Source organism: Canis aureus, chromosome 2, assembly GCF_053574225.1.
Source record: "Canis aureus isolate CA01 chromosome 2, VMU_Caureus_v.1.0, whole genome shotgun sequence".
NCBI classification, from domain to species: Eukaryota; Metazoa; Chordata; class Mammalia; order Carnivora; family Canidae; genus Canis; species Canis aureus.
Genome location: NC_135612.1, coordinates 48674350 through 48687133, shown reverse-complemented (window position 1 = coordinate 48687133; position 12784 = coordinate 48674350). Strand labels below are relative to the sequence as shown.

At 39.5% G+C, this 12784-nt stretch overlaps 1 non-coding gene across 1 annotated transcript; it reads left to right on the top strand.

Moving 5' to 3' along the window:
- The first annotated feature begins 493 nt into the window (after positions 1-493).
- Positions 494-600, top strand: LOC144304204 (U6 spliceosomal RNA). Its single transcript, XR_013371152.1, has one exon. It is a non-coding gene; the product is annotated as a U6 spliceosomal RNA (small nuclear RNA).
- Positions 601-12784: the final 12184 nt, after the last annotated feature.

Below are 12784 nucleotides of genomic sequence, written 5' to 3'. Positions count from 1 at the left end.
CAGACAGAGGGAGAAGCAGGCTCCACGCGGGGAGCCTGATATGAGACTCGATCCCAGGTCTCCAGGATCATGCTCTGGGCTGAAGGCGGTGCTAAACCACTGAGCCACCAGGGCTGCCCCATTTTTATTTTCTATGAAAAGTACATTCAATACTTTTGTAAAGACTGATTTAAAAAAGCACTAAGCAAACTGCTATTTAATTAGCTGTGGGACAATCAAGGGTAAATCTGGGTAAAAATTTAAAAATCTGCCCTCACGTTACTTTCCACTTGTTTTTAAGTCTTTGTTCCACTACAAGATTTTTATTTATTTGAGAGAGAGAGCACATGAACACGAGCAGGGGGAGGGGGCAGAGGGAGAAACAGACTCCCCACAGAGCAGAGAGCTTGATGCAGGGCTAGATGCCAGGATCATGACCTGAGCTGAAGGCAGATACTGAACTGAATGAGTCACTCAGGAACCCTTTGCTCTAATTTAAAGAAACCAAAATGCTGTGCTCACTTTGGCAGCACATATACCAAAATTGGAATGATATAGAGAAGACCAGCATGGCCCCCGTGCAAGGATGACACGCAAATTCGTGAAGTGTTCCATACTTTTTGAGAAGGACAATCATAATACAGTTTCACTCATACGGCGAATATAAGAAATAGTGACAGGGATTATGAGGGAAAGGAGGGAAAGAGTGGGAAAAATTAGAGAGGGTGGCAAAACATGACAGACTCCTAACTCTGGGAAATGAACAAAGGGTAGTGAAGGGGAGGAAGGCAGAAGGATGGGGTGACTGGGTGAAGGGCAGGCACTGAGGAGGGCACTTGATGGGATGAGCATTGGGTGTTATACTATATGTTGGCAGATCGAACTTCAATAAAATTAAAAAAAAAAAAAAGGAAACCAAAATGTTACTGTATGTGTGTGGTTCATGTAAGAAAGTTGATAAACAGCCCCCTACTCAAAGAGAAGGCTGTGGTTCCATACCAAGAGTGATGAATGAACATTAATATATTTTAAACTATAACAAAATGTTTAAGGTGAATGTACCTTTTTTGATTTCTTGATTAGTTGATTTTTAAATGAATCAACATTGTTGCCATAGATATAAGAGAAATTCTACCGTAGTTTACAAAGCAGTCTCATTCATGATCTCATCTACTTCTCTCAGTAACTGGGAGACATCCCCATTTTACAGCCAAGGATACTGATGCCCAAGGAAGGTGAGGTGATTTGTCTTGAGTCACACGACTTAAGAGTGTCACTTACTTCCCCAATGCTACAGTAGCCTCCTGATGGCCAGAGCAGCTTGAGCTAGTAACCATGATGATAGTAAAAATGGCTGACTTTTAAAGAACACTTACCATGCTCTAGGCATTGTGCTCAACACTTTATACATATCTCATCTATTTCATACAGTCCATACAGTCTGGTATCTCACTATTCTTTAAGTAATGAAACTGAGGCTCAGGGAGGTAAAGGAATTGTTTAAGCAGAGAAGCCAGGTTTTATCTCTAGGCATTGTGGCGCCAGATGGTTCTTGACCACTGAACCATACCGTCCCCTCACTTTAGAGCAGGGCATATCTGCATGTTATTACACACAGAGAGCCAAGATAACTGCAAAATCATCCTTGCTCCAAGGTTGGCCAAGGTCTGAAGAGAAGTGATGGCCACTAGACAAATCAGAATTTAGGGTGAATGTTTTATATAGAACACCTTTCCTTTTTTTTTTTTTTTTGTATATTTTTTTTATTGGAGTTCGATTGGCCAACATATAGTATAACACCCAATGCTCATCCCATCAAGTGCCCACCTCCGTGCCCATCACCCAGTCACCCCAACCCCCCACCCACCTCCTTTTCCACCACCCCTTGGTTCGTTTCCCAGAGTTAGGAGTCTCTCATGTTCTGTCTCCCTCACTGATATTTCCCACTCATTTTCTCTCCTTTCCCCTTTATCCCCTTTCACTATTTTTCACATTCCCCGTATGAATGAAACATGTTTGTCCTTCTCCGACTGGCTTACTTCACTCAGCATAATATCCTCCAGTTCCATCCACATTGAAGCAAATGGTGGGTATTTGTCATTTCTGATGGCTGAGGAATATTCCATTGTATACATAGACCACATCTTCTTTATCCATTCATCTTTCGATGGACACCGAGGCTTCTTCCACAGTTTGGCTATTGTGGACATTGCTGCTATAAACATCGGGGTGCAGGTGTCCCGGCATTTCACTGCATCTGTATTTTAGGGGTAAATCCCCAGAAGTGCAATTGCTGGGTCATAGAGCAGGTCTATTTTTAACTCTTTGAGGAACCTCCACACAGTTTTCCAGAGTGGCTGTAGCAGGTCACAATCCCACCAACAGTGCAAGAGGGTTCCCCTTTCTCCGCATCCTCTCCAACATTTGTGGTTTCCTGCCTTGTTAATTTTCCCCATTCTCACTGGTGTGAGGTGGTATCTCATTGTGGTTTTGATTTGTATTTCCCTGATGGCAAGTGATGCGGAGCATTTTCTCACGTGCTTGTTGGCCATGTCTATGTCTTCCTCTTTGAAATTTCTGTTCATGTCTTTTGCCCATTTCAGGATTGGATTGTTTTTTTCTTTGCTGTTGAGTTTGATAAGTTCTTTATAGATCTTGGATACTAGCCCTTTATCTGATAGGTCATTTGCAAATACCTTCTCCCATTCTGTAGTCTTTTAATTTTGTTGACTTTCTTTTGCTGTGCAGAAGCTTTTTATCTTGATTAAGCCCCAATAGTTCATTTTTGCTTTTGTTTTTCTTGCCTTCATAGATGTATCTTGCAAGAAGTTGCTGTGGCCAAGTTCAAAAAGGGTGTTGCCTGTGTTCTTCTCTAGGATTTTGATGGATTCTTGTCTCACATTAGATCTTTCATCCATTTTGGGTTTATCCTTGTGTATGGTGCAAGAGAATGGTCTAGTTTCATTCTTCTGCACGTCTCTGATCACACTCCCAAGAAGCTGTCTCAGGAACCAGCGGGGCCTCGGCTCTTGCTCCTCCATTAAGGCTGAAGGAGACAGGCGGCGGCCGCCAGGGCCTGCGGAGGCCCGGCCACACTGGCCCCCGGCCTGTTCGTCTAGTTCCCGCGCTCGGGCTCACCGCCATCAGTTCTTACACTTCCCTGGCCCGGGAGGCCCGACGCACTCAGCCCCGTGCAAGGCCCGGCCTCCAGGACCTCTCCCCGGGGAATCCCCCGCCACTTAGAGGGTTTTTTTTTTTTTTTTTAATTTTTAATTTTATATTTTTTCTGTTTATTTATCTTTTAAAGATTGTATTTATTTATTCATGAGAGACACACACAGAGAGAGAGAGAGGCAGAGACACAGGCAGAGACACAGGCAGAGGGAGAAGCAGGCTCCATGCAGGGAGCCCGACGCGGGACTCGATCCTGGGTCTCCAGGATCACGCCCTGGGCTGAAGGCGGCGCTAAACCGCTGAGCTACCAGGGCTACCCCACTTAGAGTTTTTTATCTTTTAAAACTTTTTTTGTGTGTGTTGTGTTGACATGAAAATACAATTTATTCTTAAGGTACCAAAATAAAGCATTTCTTTGGCAATTAGCTTATGCTTCATTTCAAGCTCTTATGCATAATAAATTTAATGATCTTGTATAGAAATTCCTGTTAACTTTTAAATAGTTATTCAAAAGTAGTCTTTTTATGGTGATATAGGGGTGTTATCTCCAGTTATATTGATTTGAAATCATAGCACTGGGCAAAGTTTTCTAGCAACATGGTCAACAGAAGGACCTTCTTTAACCTGATAAAATATATACATATATATAAAATACAGGGGCACTTAGGTGGCTCAGTTGGTTAAGTGTCAGCCTTCAGCTCAGGTCACCGTCTCAGGGCCCTGGGATTGAGTCCTTTGGCTGGCTCCCTGCTCAGCGGGGAGCCTGCTTCTCCCGCCCCCTCTGCTCCTCTCCCCCTTATTCTCCCCCCCCCCTTTCCCTATCTCAAATAAAATCTTTTTTAAAAATCTATAAAACACCGGTAGCAAAAATTATACTTACTACTGGACAATTAATATGTTCCCCTTAAGAATAAAGATTTGGTGTCACTCTCAGCATTCCTATTAAACATTGTACTGAAATTTACTGTCAGAATAAAGAAAAAGAAATTGAAGGACTATACATTAGAAAGGAGATATAGAATGGTTTCTATTCACAGATAACATAATTGTCTATATAGAAAATTTTAAAGACTCTACAAACTTATAGAACTAACAAGTTTAGCAAGGTCTCTGAATACAAGATCAACAATCAATCATATTCCGAATATTAACAATGAACAACTGGATATTTTAAAAAGTACTACTTATACAAAAACGCATAAATATTTAGATATAAACCTAACAATATGTATAGGAACTGTATTTGGAAAGCTACAAAACACCGATGAAAGAAATCAAAGAAGATATAAATAGAGGTATATCATGTTTATGGATTAAAGGAGCAATATTGTTTAAGTTGCCTGTTTTCCTCAAATTGATCATAGTTTCAATGCAGTCCCTATCAAAATCCAAGCAGGACTTTCTTTTGGTAGATATTTCCAAATAAATTTGTTACTTATATGAAAAACAAAAGAACTAGAATAGTCAAAATAATTCTGAAAACAAAGAAAAAAGAATGCTCATATCATCTAGTTTTAAGACTATTTTAGAGCTACTATAATCAAGACAGTGTAGTATTGGTGAAAAGCTAGATCCACAGATCAAACTATTTAAAATTCCAGAAATAAATCCACACAAATATGATCAATTGATTTTCAACAGACTTTACAAAGCAGCTCAGTAAAGAAGGGATGTTTTCTAAGGTTTCTAGAACAAGTGTTATGCCCGTATGTGGAAAAAAAAATTCAAACTACATTCACACCATGTAAAAATTAGACCCCAAATGGATTATAGACTGAAATTTTCACCCTACAACTAAAATCTTTTAGACAAATGAGATATTTATCAAAGAGTTCTTAGATACATCCCCAAAGGTATAATACATTAAATAAAAAATACAATTACACCTCTCCAACTCTAAAACCTTCTGCTCTTCAACACATACCTTGGGGAGAATGAAAATACAAGCCACAAAATGGGAGAAAATATTTGCAAGTCATGTATCAAAGAAGGACTTGTATCTAGAATAAATATCAACCACTCAAACTCAATAATAAGCAAACAACCAATCTAATAAAAAATATTCAACGTTATTAGCCATTAGGGAAATGCAAATTAAAATGAGATACCACTATACATATTTTAGAATGTCTAAAATAATTTGTTTTTTTAAAAATATTTTATTTTTTAAGTAGTCTCTCCACTCAATGTGAGGCTCAAACTTAAAAACCCTGAGATCAAGAGTTGCATTCCGTGCTAACTGAGCCAGCTAGATGCCTCTAGAATGTCTAAAATATTTTTTTAACTAAAAATATAAGCACAATGAGAAAGTGTAAAACATTTGAAGCACTTATACTGCTGTTGGAAATGCAAAATGGTACAGTCACATTAGAAAAACAAAAATTATGAAAAAGTGGAAAGAAGAAAAAATATATTGTCAGTCTCTTCATAAAAAATGAAATGCAAATAGCATATAAACAAGTGGAAAAAATTTCGGACCCAGTATTAAGGAAAAAAATGAAAAAGTAAAATATCAAGGAGATCCTAGTCTTCATGATTCACCACTGACACAAATTTTTAAAATAACAGTATTCAATATTTGTGAGGATTCACTAAGACCTATATTCTCATAAACTACTGGTAGCAACGCAATTTGTTAAAGCTCTCCAGAACATGATTTGTAAATATCTGTCATGAGCTATAAAAAATTTCATCATCTTTGAATCAGTAATTTTACTTCTATGAATGGATCCTAAAGAAGTAATCAAAAATGACGACAAAGATTTATATATAAAGAAATTCAGCATGACATTATCTTCAATACAGAAACACCAGAAACAACTTTAATACACAAAAGGCTTATATTCAATTATGGCACAACTATAAAATAGAATATTATTCAGTATTAAAAATATTTATGAAGTGTTTTTGATGACATGGGAAAATACTTCTGATGCAGTAAGAAAAAATCAGGATAGAAAAATTTATATACATGACACTGATTATATACACATAAACATGTATATATGTATGATTTTAAAAGCATTAGGATTATTTATATTTGGTTGGAGACACACACACACAACCACTAAGACTACTGGTTCAGACTTTGCTGTTTCATTTTTAAAATATTTAAACTTTTTCTTAAATCTTTGGGCTTTTTCACACTTGAAATTATAATTAGAAAAAAATTACATTCTTTGGCTGTGATGAGCACTGGGTGTTGTACATAAGTATTGAATCACTAAATTGTACACCTGAAATTAATATTATACTGTAGGTTAACTGGAATTTAAATAAAAACTTTTTAAAGAATTACATTGTTTTAAAATAATATCCTTTATGGGGTACCTGGGTACCTCAGTTGGTTGAGCAACTGAATTTTGATTTCAGTTCAAGTCATGGTCTTAGGGGTCATGAGATGAGCCTCACCAAGGGGTGGTCTTTTTGAGTCTCCATCTGTCCCTCCCCCCACTTGTGCAGGCATGTGCACATTCCCTCTCTCTTAAATAAAAAAATAAATCTAACCAAACAAAACCACAACCCCTTCCCTCCAAAAACACAAAAGAATCTTGAATTTATAAAAATTTTTCCTTTAAAATGTATCATAAGATCTATATTTTATGCCTCCTTCAGCAGGAGACCGACACTGTTTCAGGCATAGCTATATCTAAGGGGGAAATGCCAAGGATATGGTTTCCCTCAGGATTATAGGATAATACTCTCTACAGAGTAGAGATATCCACTCTCTAGATAGCCATGATCTTGTAGTGGCAAAGATAATTTCAACTATAGAATCTTAGATTTTTATTGATTACATAATGGCCATCAACATCACAAAATATATGTCATGTTCCATCCAAACTGTACTCAGAAAATTTCACAAATTATACATCATGATATATAATATAAAACACATCATTTGAAATCTTCTAAATATATCTATCACCATATTACTCATATCCTATAATAAACAAAACAGAATGGAGAGAATGGATGTCCTCTCATTTTATTGATAAAATGAGGTAGTTAAGTTTAAATTTTCAATCATTCTAGGTTCTCTGGTATTTCAGATATTATGTTTTTTATACATGTGAAGTTACCTAAAATCTACCAGATTGTTATATAGGAATGCCATAAAACATATTAGGAGAATATAAGACTTAGGGGAGTTTTTTTAAATGCAATTAACTGGGAAAAAAGAAGAAGGAACAACTAAACAGGAAAAATACAAGCTAAAATAATGTTACGTTGGGTACATGCCAAGCAAATTCACCTTGATGAAATAATAACAGATAACTGATTCAAATGTCTACACAGGATTAAGAAATGGATTTTAAATACTTTTGACCTTAACTGAAAATACTGTGTCATATACAATTAATAATATGAGGCAGGGTATAACATTAAAGGCTTAATTCATGAAATGACTTGATGGTTTCTTGTTGTTTTTATTATTATTTTACTAAAGAGGATATCTGCAGTTCTGTTAACTCATTTAAAATGAATGAGAAGACCTTCCGGTTTCCTCTTAGGATGTAGAAAAATAAAGAGCTTCATTTTAACCCTTACAACAAGAATAAAATGCAAGATGATAGCCAAACTTATAACCCTGAACCTATAAAAAACTGAAGTTTCTGGGTAACAAAACCTAAGAAATAAGTATCTTCAAGAGAAGATGTGGCATGAGTACGTTTTAACTGAGATAGATCTTGCCAGATGCCACTAAGAATTCAGCTAATACTTCTTAAAGCCAATTAGTAAGGACCAAATGTGACTGAAGACAAGATACCGAGGGGCAAAGACATAAAGGGAATTTGCACCCACTTACAGCCTCTTACCACATACCTCACTGGGGAGTAACAAAAAAAGATGGGAGGCAGGGCAAGATTTTTAATAAAGCAGCCCTTTATGGGAACAGTATTAACTGAGGGGAAAGGATATGAAATCTCTATTTGGATGCTTCTCCTCTATTTTCCCTATCAAACAAAAAGGCTTAGGCCACTGTGGGAGAGCAGCAAACTCCACTGCCCTTAGGGCACTGGTTTTTACATTGCAGCAAATAAAACAGAAAAAAAAACCTCCACCAGTGGTCATGATGGAAATATGTGCTGAAGACAGAATTTGAGATGGGGGCTGGTTAGCTTAATTCCTGATCAGATTGGCTCAGTTCATAACTGTAAATACCTAGCAGAAGGAAAGATGTGCTTCTTTCCAGGCATAAGAACTATTTATCTCAGTCTCTACTTTCCTATACAAAATATCTGACTTCCAACAAAAATTATGTGGTGTTTAAAAAGAAAAACACATCATCAGGAGACAAATCAATCAACATTAGATTCAGATATTGTACAACTTTTGGAAATACTAGATAGAGAACTATATATATTAATATATTAATGGCCTAGTGGAAACATGGGCAACATGCACGATCAGATGGTTAATTTCAGGAGACAGAAACTGTAAGAACTGATATTAGTAAATGCTAGCCACGGAAAACAGTGAAAAGAATCTAAAATGTCCTTTTGTACTCATCAGTAGACTCAACACAGCTGAGAAAAGAATCAGCTTGAAGCTTGGTCAATAGGAATCACCTAAATTAAAACACAGAGGGGTTTAAGAATAGGGGCAAGAGGATCCTTAGAAGCTGTTAGGGAGATGCCCTATACTGGCTGGATAGGGCAACTTACACCATGTAAACAAAGTCCTCACTGCACCTGTGCTTCAAGCAGTTCTTTATCCACCCTGTTCATTCAGTCTAAACAAAAGCAGTGCCAGCACTTCAAGAGTCTCATCACCTGCCTAGTAGAAATTAGCCTTTATCTCTAATATCCATGCAGATCTCCATCTTTCCCCCCTCCTTCAGCAAGGCCTCCAGCTATTATCAGTAGCACTGGTATGGATACTCCATAGTTGAGTTCTAGGCTCCTAACAATAAACCCCTTTATTATTTGGAAAATTAGTCTTCCTTTCCTCTCTCAGCCAACCCAATAAATAAAATAATGCAGACATATAGGCAAACTTTCTCAATTGGAGTGGTCTTCTCAGTACTTCTAGTACAACTGGCTCAAACACACCTCACCCCTGTGCACTCTTCTTCCATATGTTTATAAATTTGTTCACAATAGGTATCACAACTGTGGGTCACTTGTGTCCTAATGTTTGGTACCCACTAGGGATCCCTGCCAGTGCCAATTGATCTGGTATTATGCTTTGTTGTGTTGTTTTTTTAACCAGAAAAGGTTTAAATGGAAAGTTGGGGGACAGAGATCCCCCACTGGAGCAGTGCCACAGTTACTTGGCTGAAGTTGGATGGTTGGTTACTGGATATTTTCCAAGGGTTACAGCAAAAGGTGGAAATATGAGAGGCTATGAAGGCAGACAATGAGGTTCATAAACTGATGTCTTGCTTCCTTTGCATTTAGAGGTTTTCTTGAGCCCTTAAAGAAATGAAAACAGGAAGAGCCTTCTAGGCTCTAGGAAAGATATTGGAACTTATCACTTGCCCTAGAGAGATCATGGGCGATATGCAGCAAGATGGCAGAAGAGAAGGGTCCCCAAGTCACCTGTCCCCACCAACTTACCTAGGTAACTTTCAAATCATCCTGAAAACCTACGAATTCGGTCTGAGATTTAAAGAGAGAACAGCTGGAATGCTACAGTGAAAAGAGTTTGCGCTTCTATCAAGGTAGGAAGATGGGGAAAAAAAAAAAAAAGAAAGAAATAAAAAAGCATCCAAGGGGGAGGGGCCCCACGAGGAGCCGGGCTAAGGCCTCCGGCAAGTGTCCCCAGGACAGGAAAGCCCCGTCCCTGAGAAGCAGGAGCTTCACCTATCTTCCCGGACGGAAAGGCGCTTGCAGGGAGCTCGGGCAGGATCCCAGGAGGGGCGGGGATGCCCTCAGGCTCCCGGGGGCACTAACAGAGGACCTGCGCCGTGGGGGAGAGCGGGCAACACCCCGCGGCCCAGCTCCCTAAAGGGCTGCAGCGGGCGCCCGGCGGGCCCGGGAGCAGCTCGGAGGCGGCTCAGGTGGCGGCTCCGTGGAGGGGGCTGCACGGCCCTGGGAGCGCGATTCCAGCCGCGCAGGCCCTGGAGCCCAGGGCGCTGGGGAACACAGCCCAGGATCCGGCGCTCCCCCAGGACGGGCGGAGGCCGGGAGGGCCCAGGACAGCAAGGACGCTCCTGCCACCAGGCGCCCCCGAGCTGTGCAGATCAGCGGCCCCGCCCCCAGGGCATCCAGGACCCCTCGGACTGAGAGCTGTGGTAGTTAATGCGGGAGCTGACCCTAGGGCTGGAGAGCTGGCCGCTGCCACTGTTGTTCCTCCTGGTGTCACCTTGTACCTGGGACTGAGCAGGGGCTTCACAGGATAAACAGCTCCCACTGAGCCATGCACCTGGCAGGGGGCTGGGCAGCTCCCCCAGGTGCACACACCTGAGAATCAGCACAGCAAGCCCCTCCCCCAGAAGACCAGCTGGGAGGATAGGGGAAAAGCAAGTTATTGACCAAGCAGCACTGGAAAGTTTCAGGGGAAGTTGAGGGATTTACAGTATATAGAATCAGAGAATATTTCCTCTTGTTGGAAGGATTTCAAACACGTGGCGGTTAAGGACCATCCTGCTAAAAGATGAAAGGGTCAACCAGGAAATTAGGGAAGAATTAAAAATATTCATGGAAACTAATGAGAATGAAGATACAACCATTCAAAATCTTTGGGATACAGCAAAAGCAGTCCTAAGGGGGAAATACATCGCAATACAAGCATCCATCCAAAAACTGGAAAGAACCCAAATACAAAAGCTAACCTTGCACCTAAAGAAGCTGGAGAAAAAAAAAAAAAAAAACAGCAAATAGATCCTACACCCAGCAGAAGAAGAGAATTAATAAAGATTCGAGGAGAACTCAATGAAATAGAGACCAGAAGAACTGTGGAACAGATTAACAAAATCAGGAGTTGGTTCTTTGAAAGAATTAATAAGAGAAACCATTAGCCAGGCTTATTAAAGAGAGAAAAGACTCAAATTAATAAAATCATGAATGAGAAAGGAGAGATCACCACCAACACCAAGGAAATACAAACAATTTTAAAAACTTATTATGAGCAGCTATACTCCAATAAATTAGGCAATCTAGAAGAAATGGACACATTTCTGGAAAACCACAAACTACCAAAACTGGAACAAGAAGAAATAGAAAACCTGAACAGGCTGATAACCAGGGAGGAAATTGAAGCAGTCATCAAAAACCTCCCAAGACACAAAAGTTCAGGGCCAGATGGCTTCCCAGGGGAATTCTATCAAACGTTTAAAGAAGACATAAGACCTATTCTATTAAAGCTGTTCAGAAAGATAGAAAGAGATGGAGTACTTTCAAACTCGTTCTATGAGGCCAGCATCACCTTAATTCCAAAACCAGACGAAAGATCCCACCAAAAAGGAGAATTATAGACCAATATCCCTGATGAGCACAGATGCAAAAACTCTCAGCAAGATACTAGCCAATAGGATCCAACAGTACATTAAGAAGATTATTCACCATGACCATGTGGGATTTATCCCCAGGATGCAAGCCTGGTTCAACACTCGTAAAGCAATCAATGTGATTGATCATATCAGCAAGAGTAAAACCAAGAACCAAATGATCCTCTCAATAGATGCAGAGAATGCATTTGACAAAATACAGCATCCATTCCTGATCAAAACTCTTCAGAGTGTAGGGATAGAGGAAACATTCCTCAGCATCTTAAAAACCATCTACAAAAAGCCCACAGCAAATATCATTCTCAATGGGGAAACACTGGGAGCCTTTCCCCTAAGATCAGGAACAAGACAGGGATGTCCACTCTCACCACTGCTATTCAACATAGTACTGGAAGTCCTAGCCTCAGCAATCAGACAACAAAAGGAAATCAAAGGCATTCAAATTGGCAAAGAAGCCAAACTCTCCCTCTTTGCAGATGACATGATACTGTACATAGAAAACCCAAAAGACTCCACCCCAAGATTGTTAGAACTCATACAGCAATTCAGCAGTGTGGCAGGATACAAAAATCAATGCCCAGAAATCAGTTGCACTTCTATACAGTGAGACTGAAGAAAGAGAAATTAAGGAGTCAATCCCATTTACAGTTGCACCCAAAAGCATAAGATACCTAGGAATAAACCTAACCAAAGAAGTAAAGGATCTATAAGATACCTAGGAATAAACCTAACCAAAGAAGTAAAGGATCTATACCCTAAAAACTACAGAACACTTCTGAAAGAAATTGAGGAAGATACAAAGAGATGGAAAAATATTCCATGCTCATGGATTCGAAGAATTAATATTGTGAAAATGTCAATGATACCCAGGGCAATTTACATGTTTAATGCAATTCCTATCAAAATACCATGGACTTTCTTCAGAGAGTTAGAACAAATTATCTTAAGAATGTGTGGAATCAGAAAAGATCCCAAATAGCCAGGGGAATATTAAAAAAGAAAACCATAGCTGGGGCATCACAATGCCAGATTTCAGGTTGTAATACAAAGCTGTGGTCATCAAGACAGTGTGATACTGGCACAAAAACAGACACATAGATCAATGGAACAGAATAGAGAATCCAGAAGTGGACCCTCAACTTTATGGTCAACTAATATTTGACAAAGGAGGAAAGA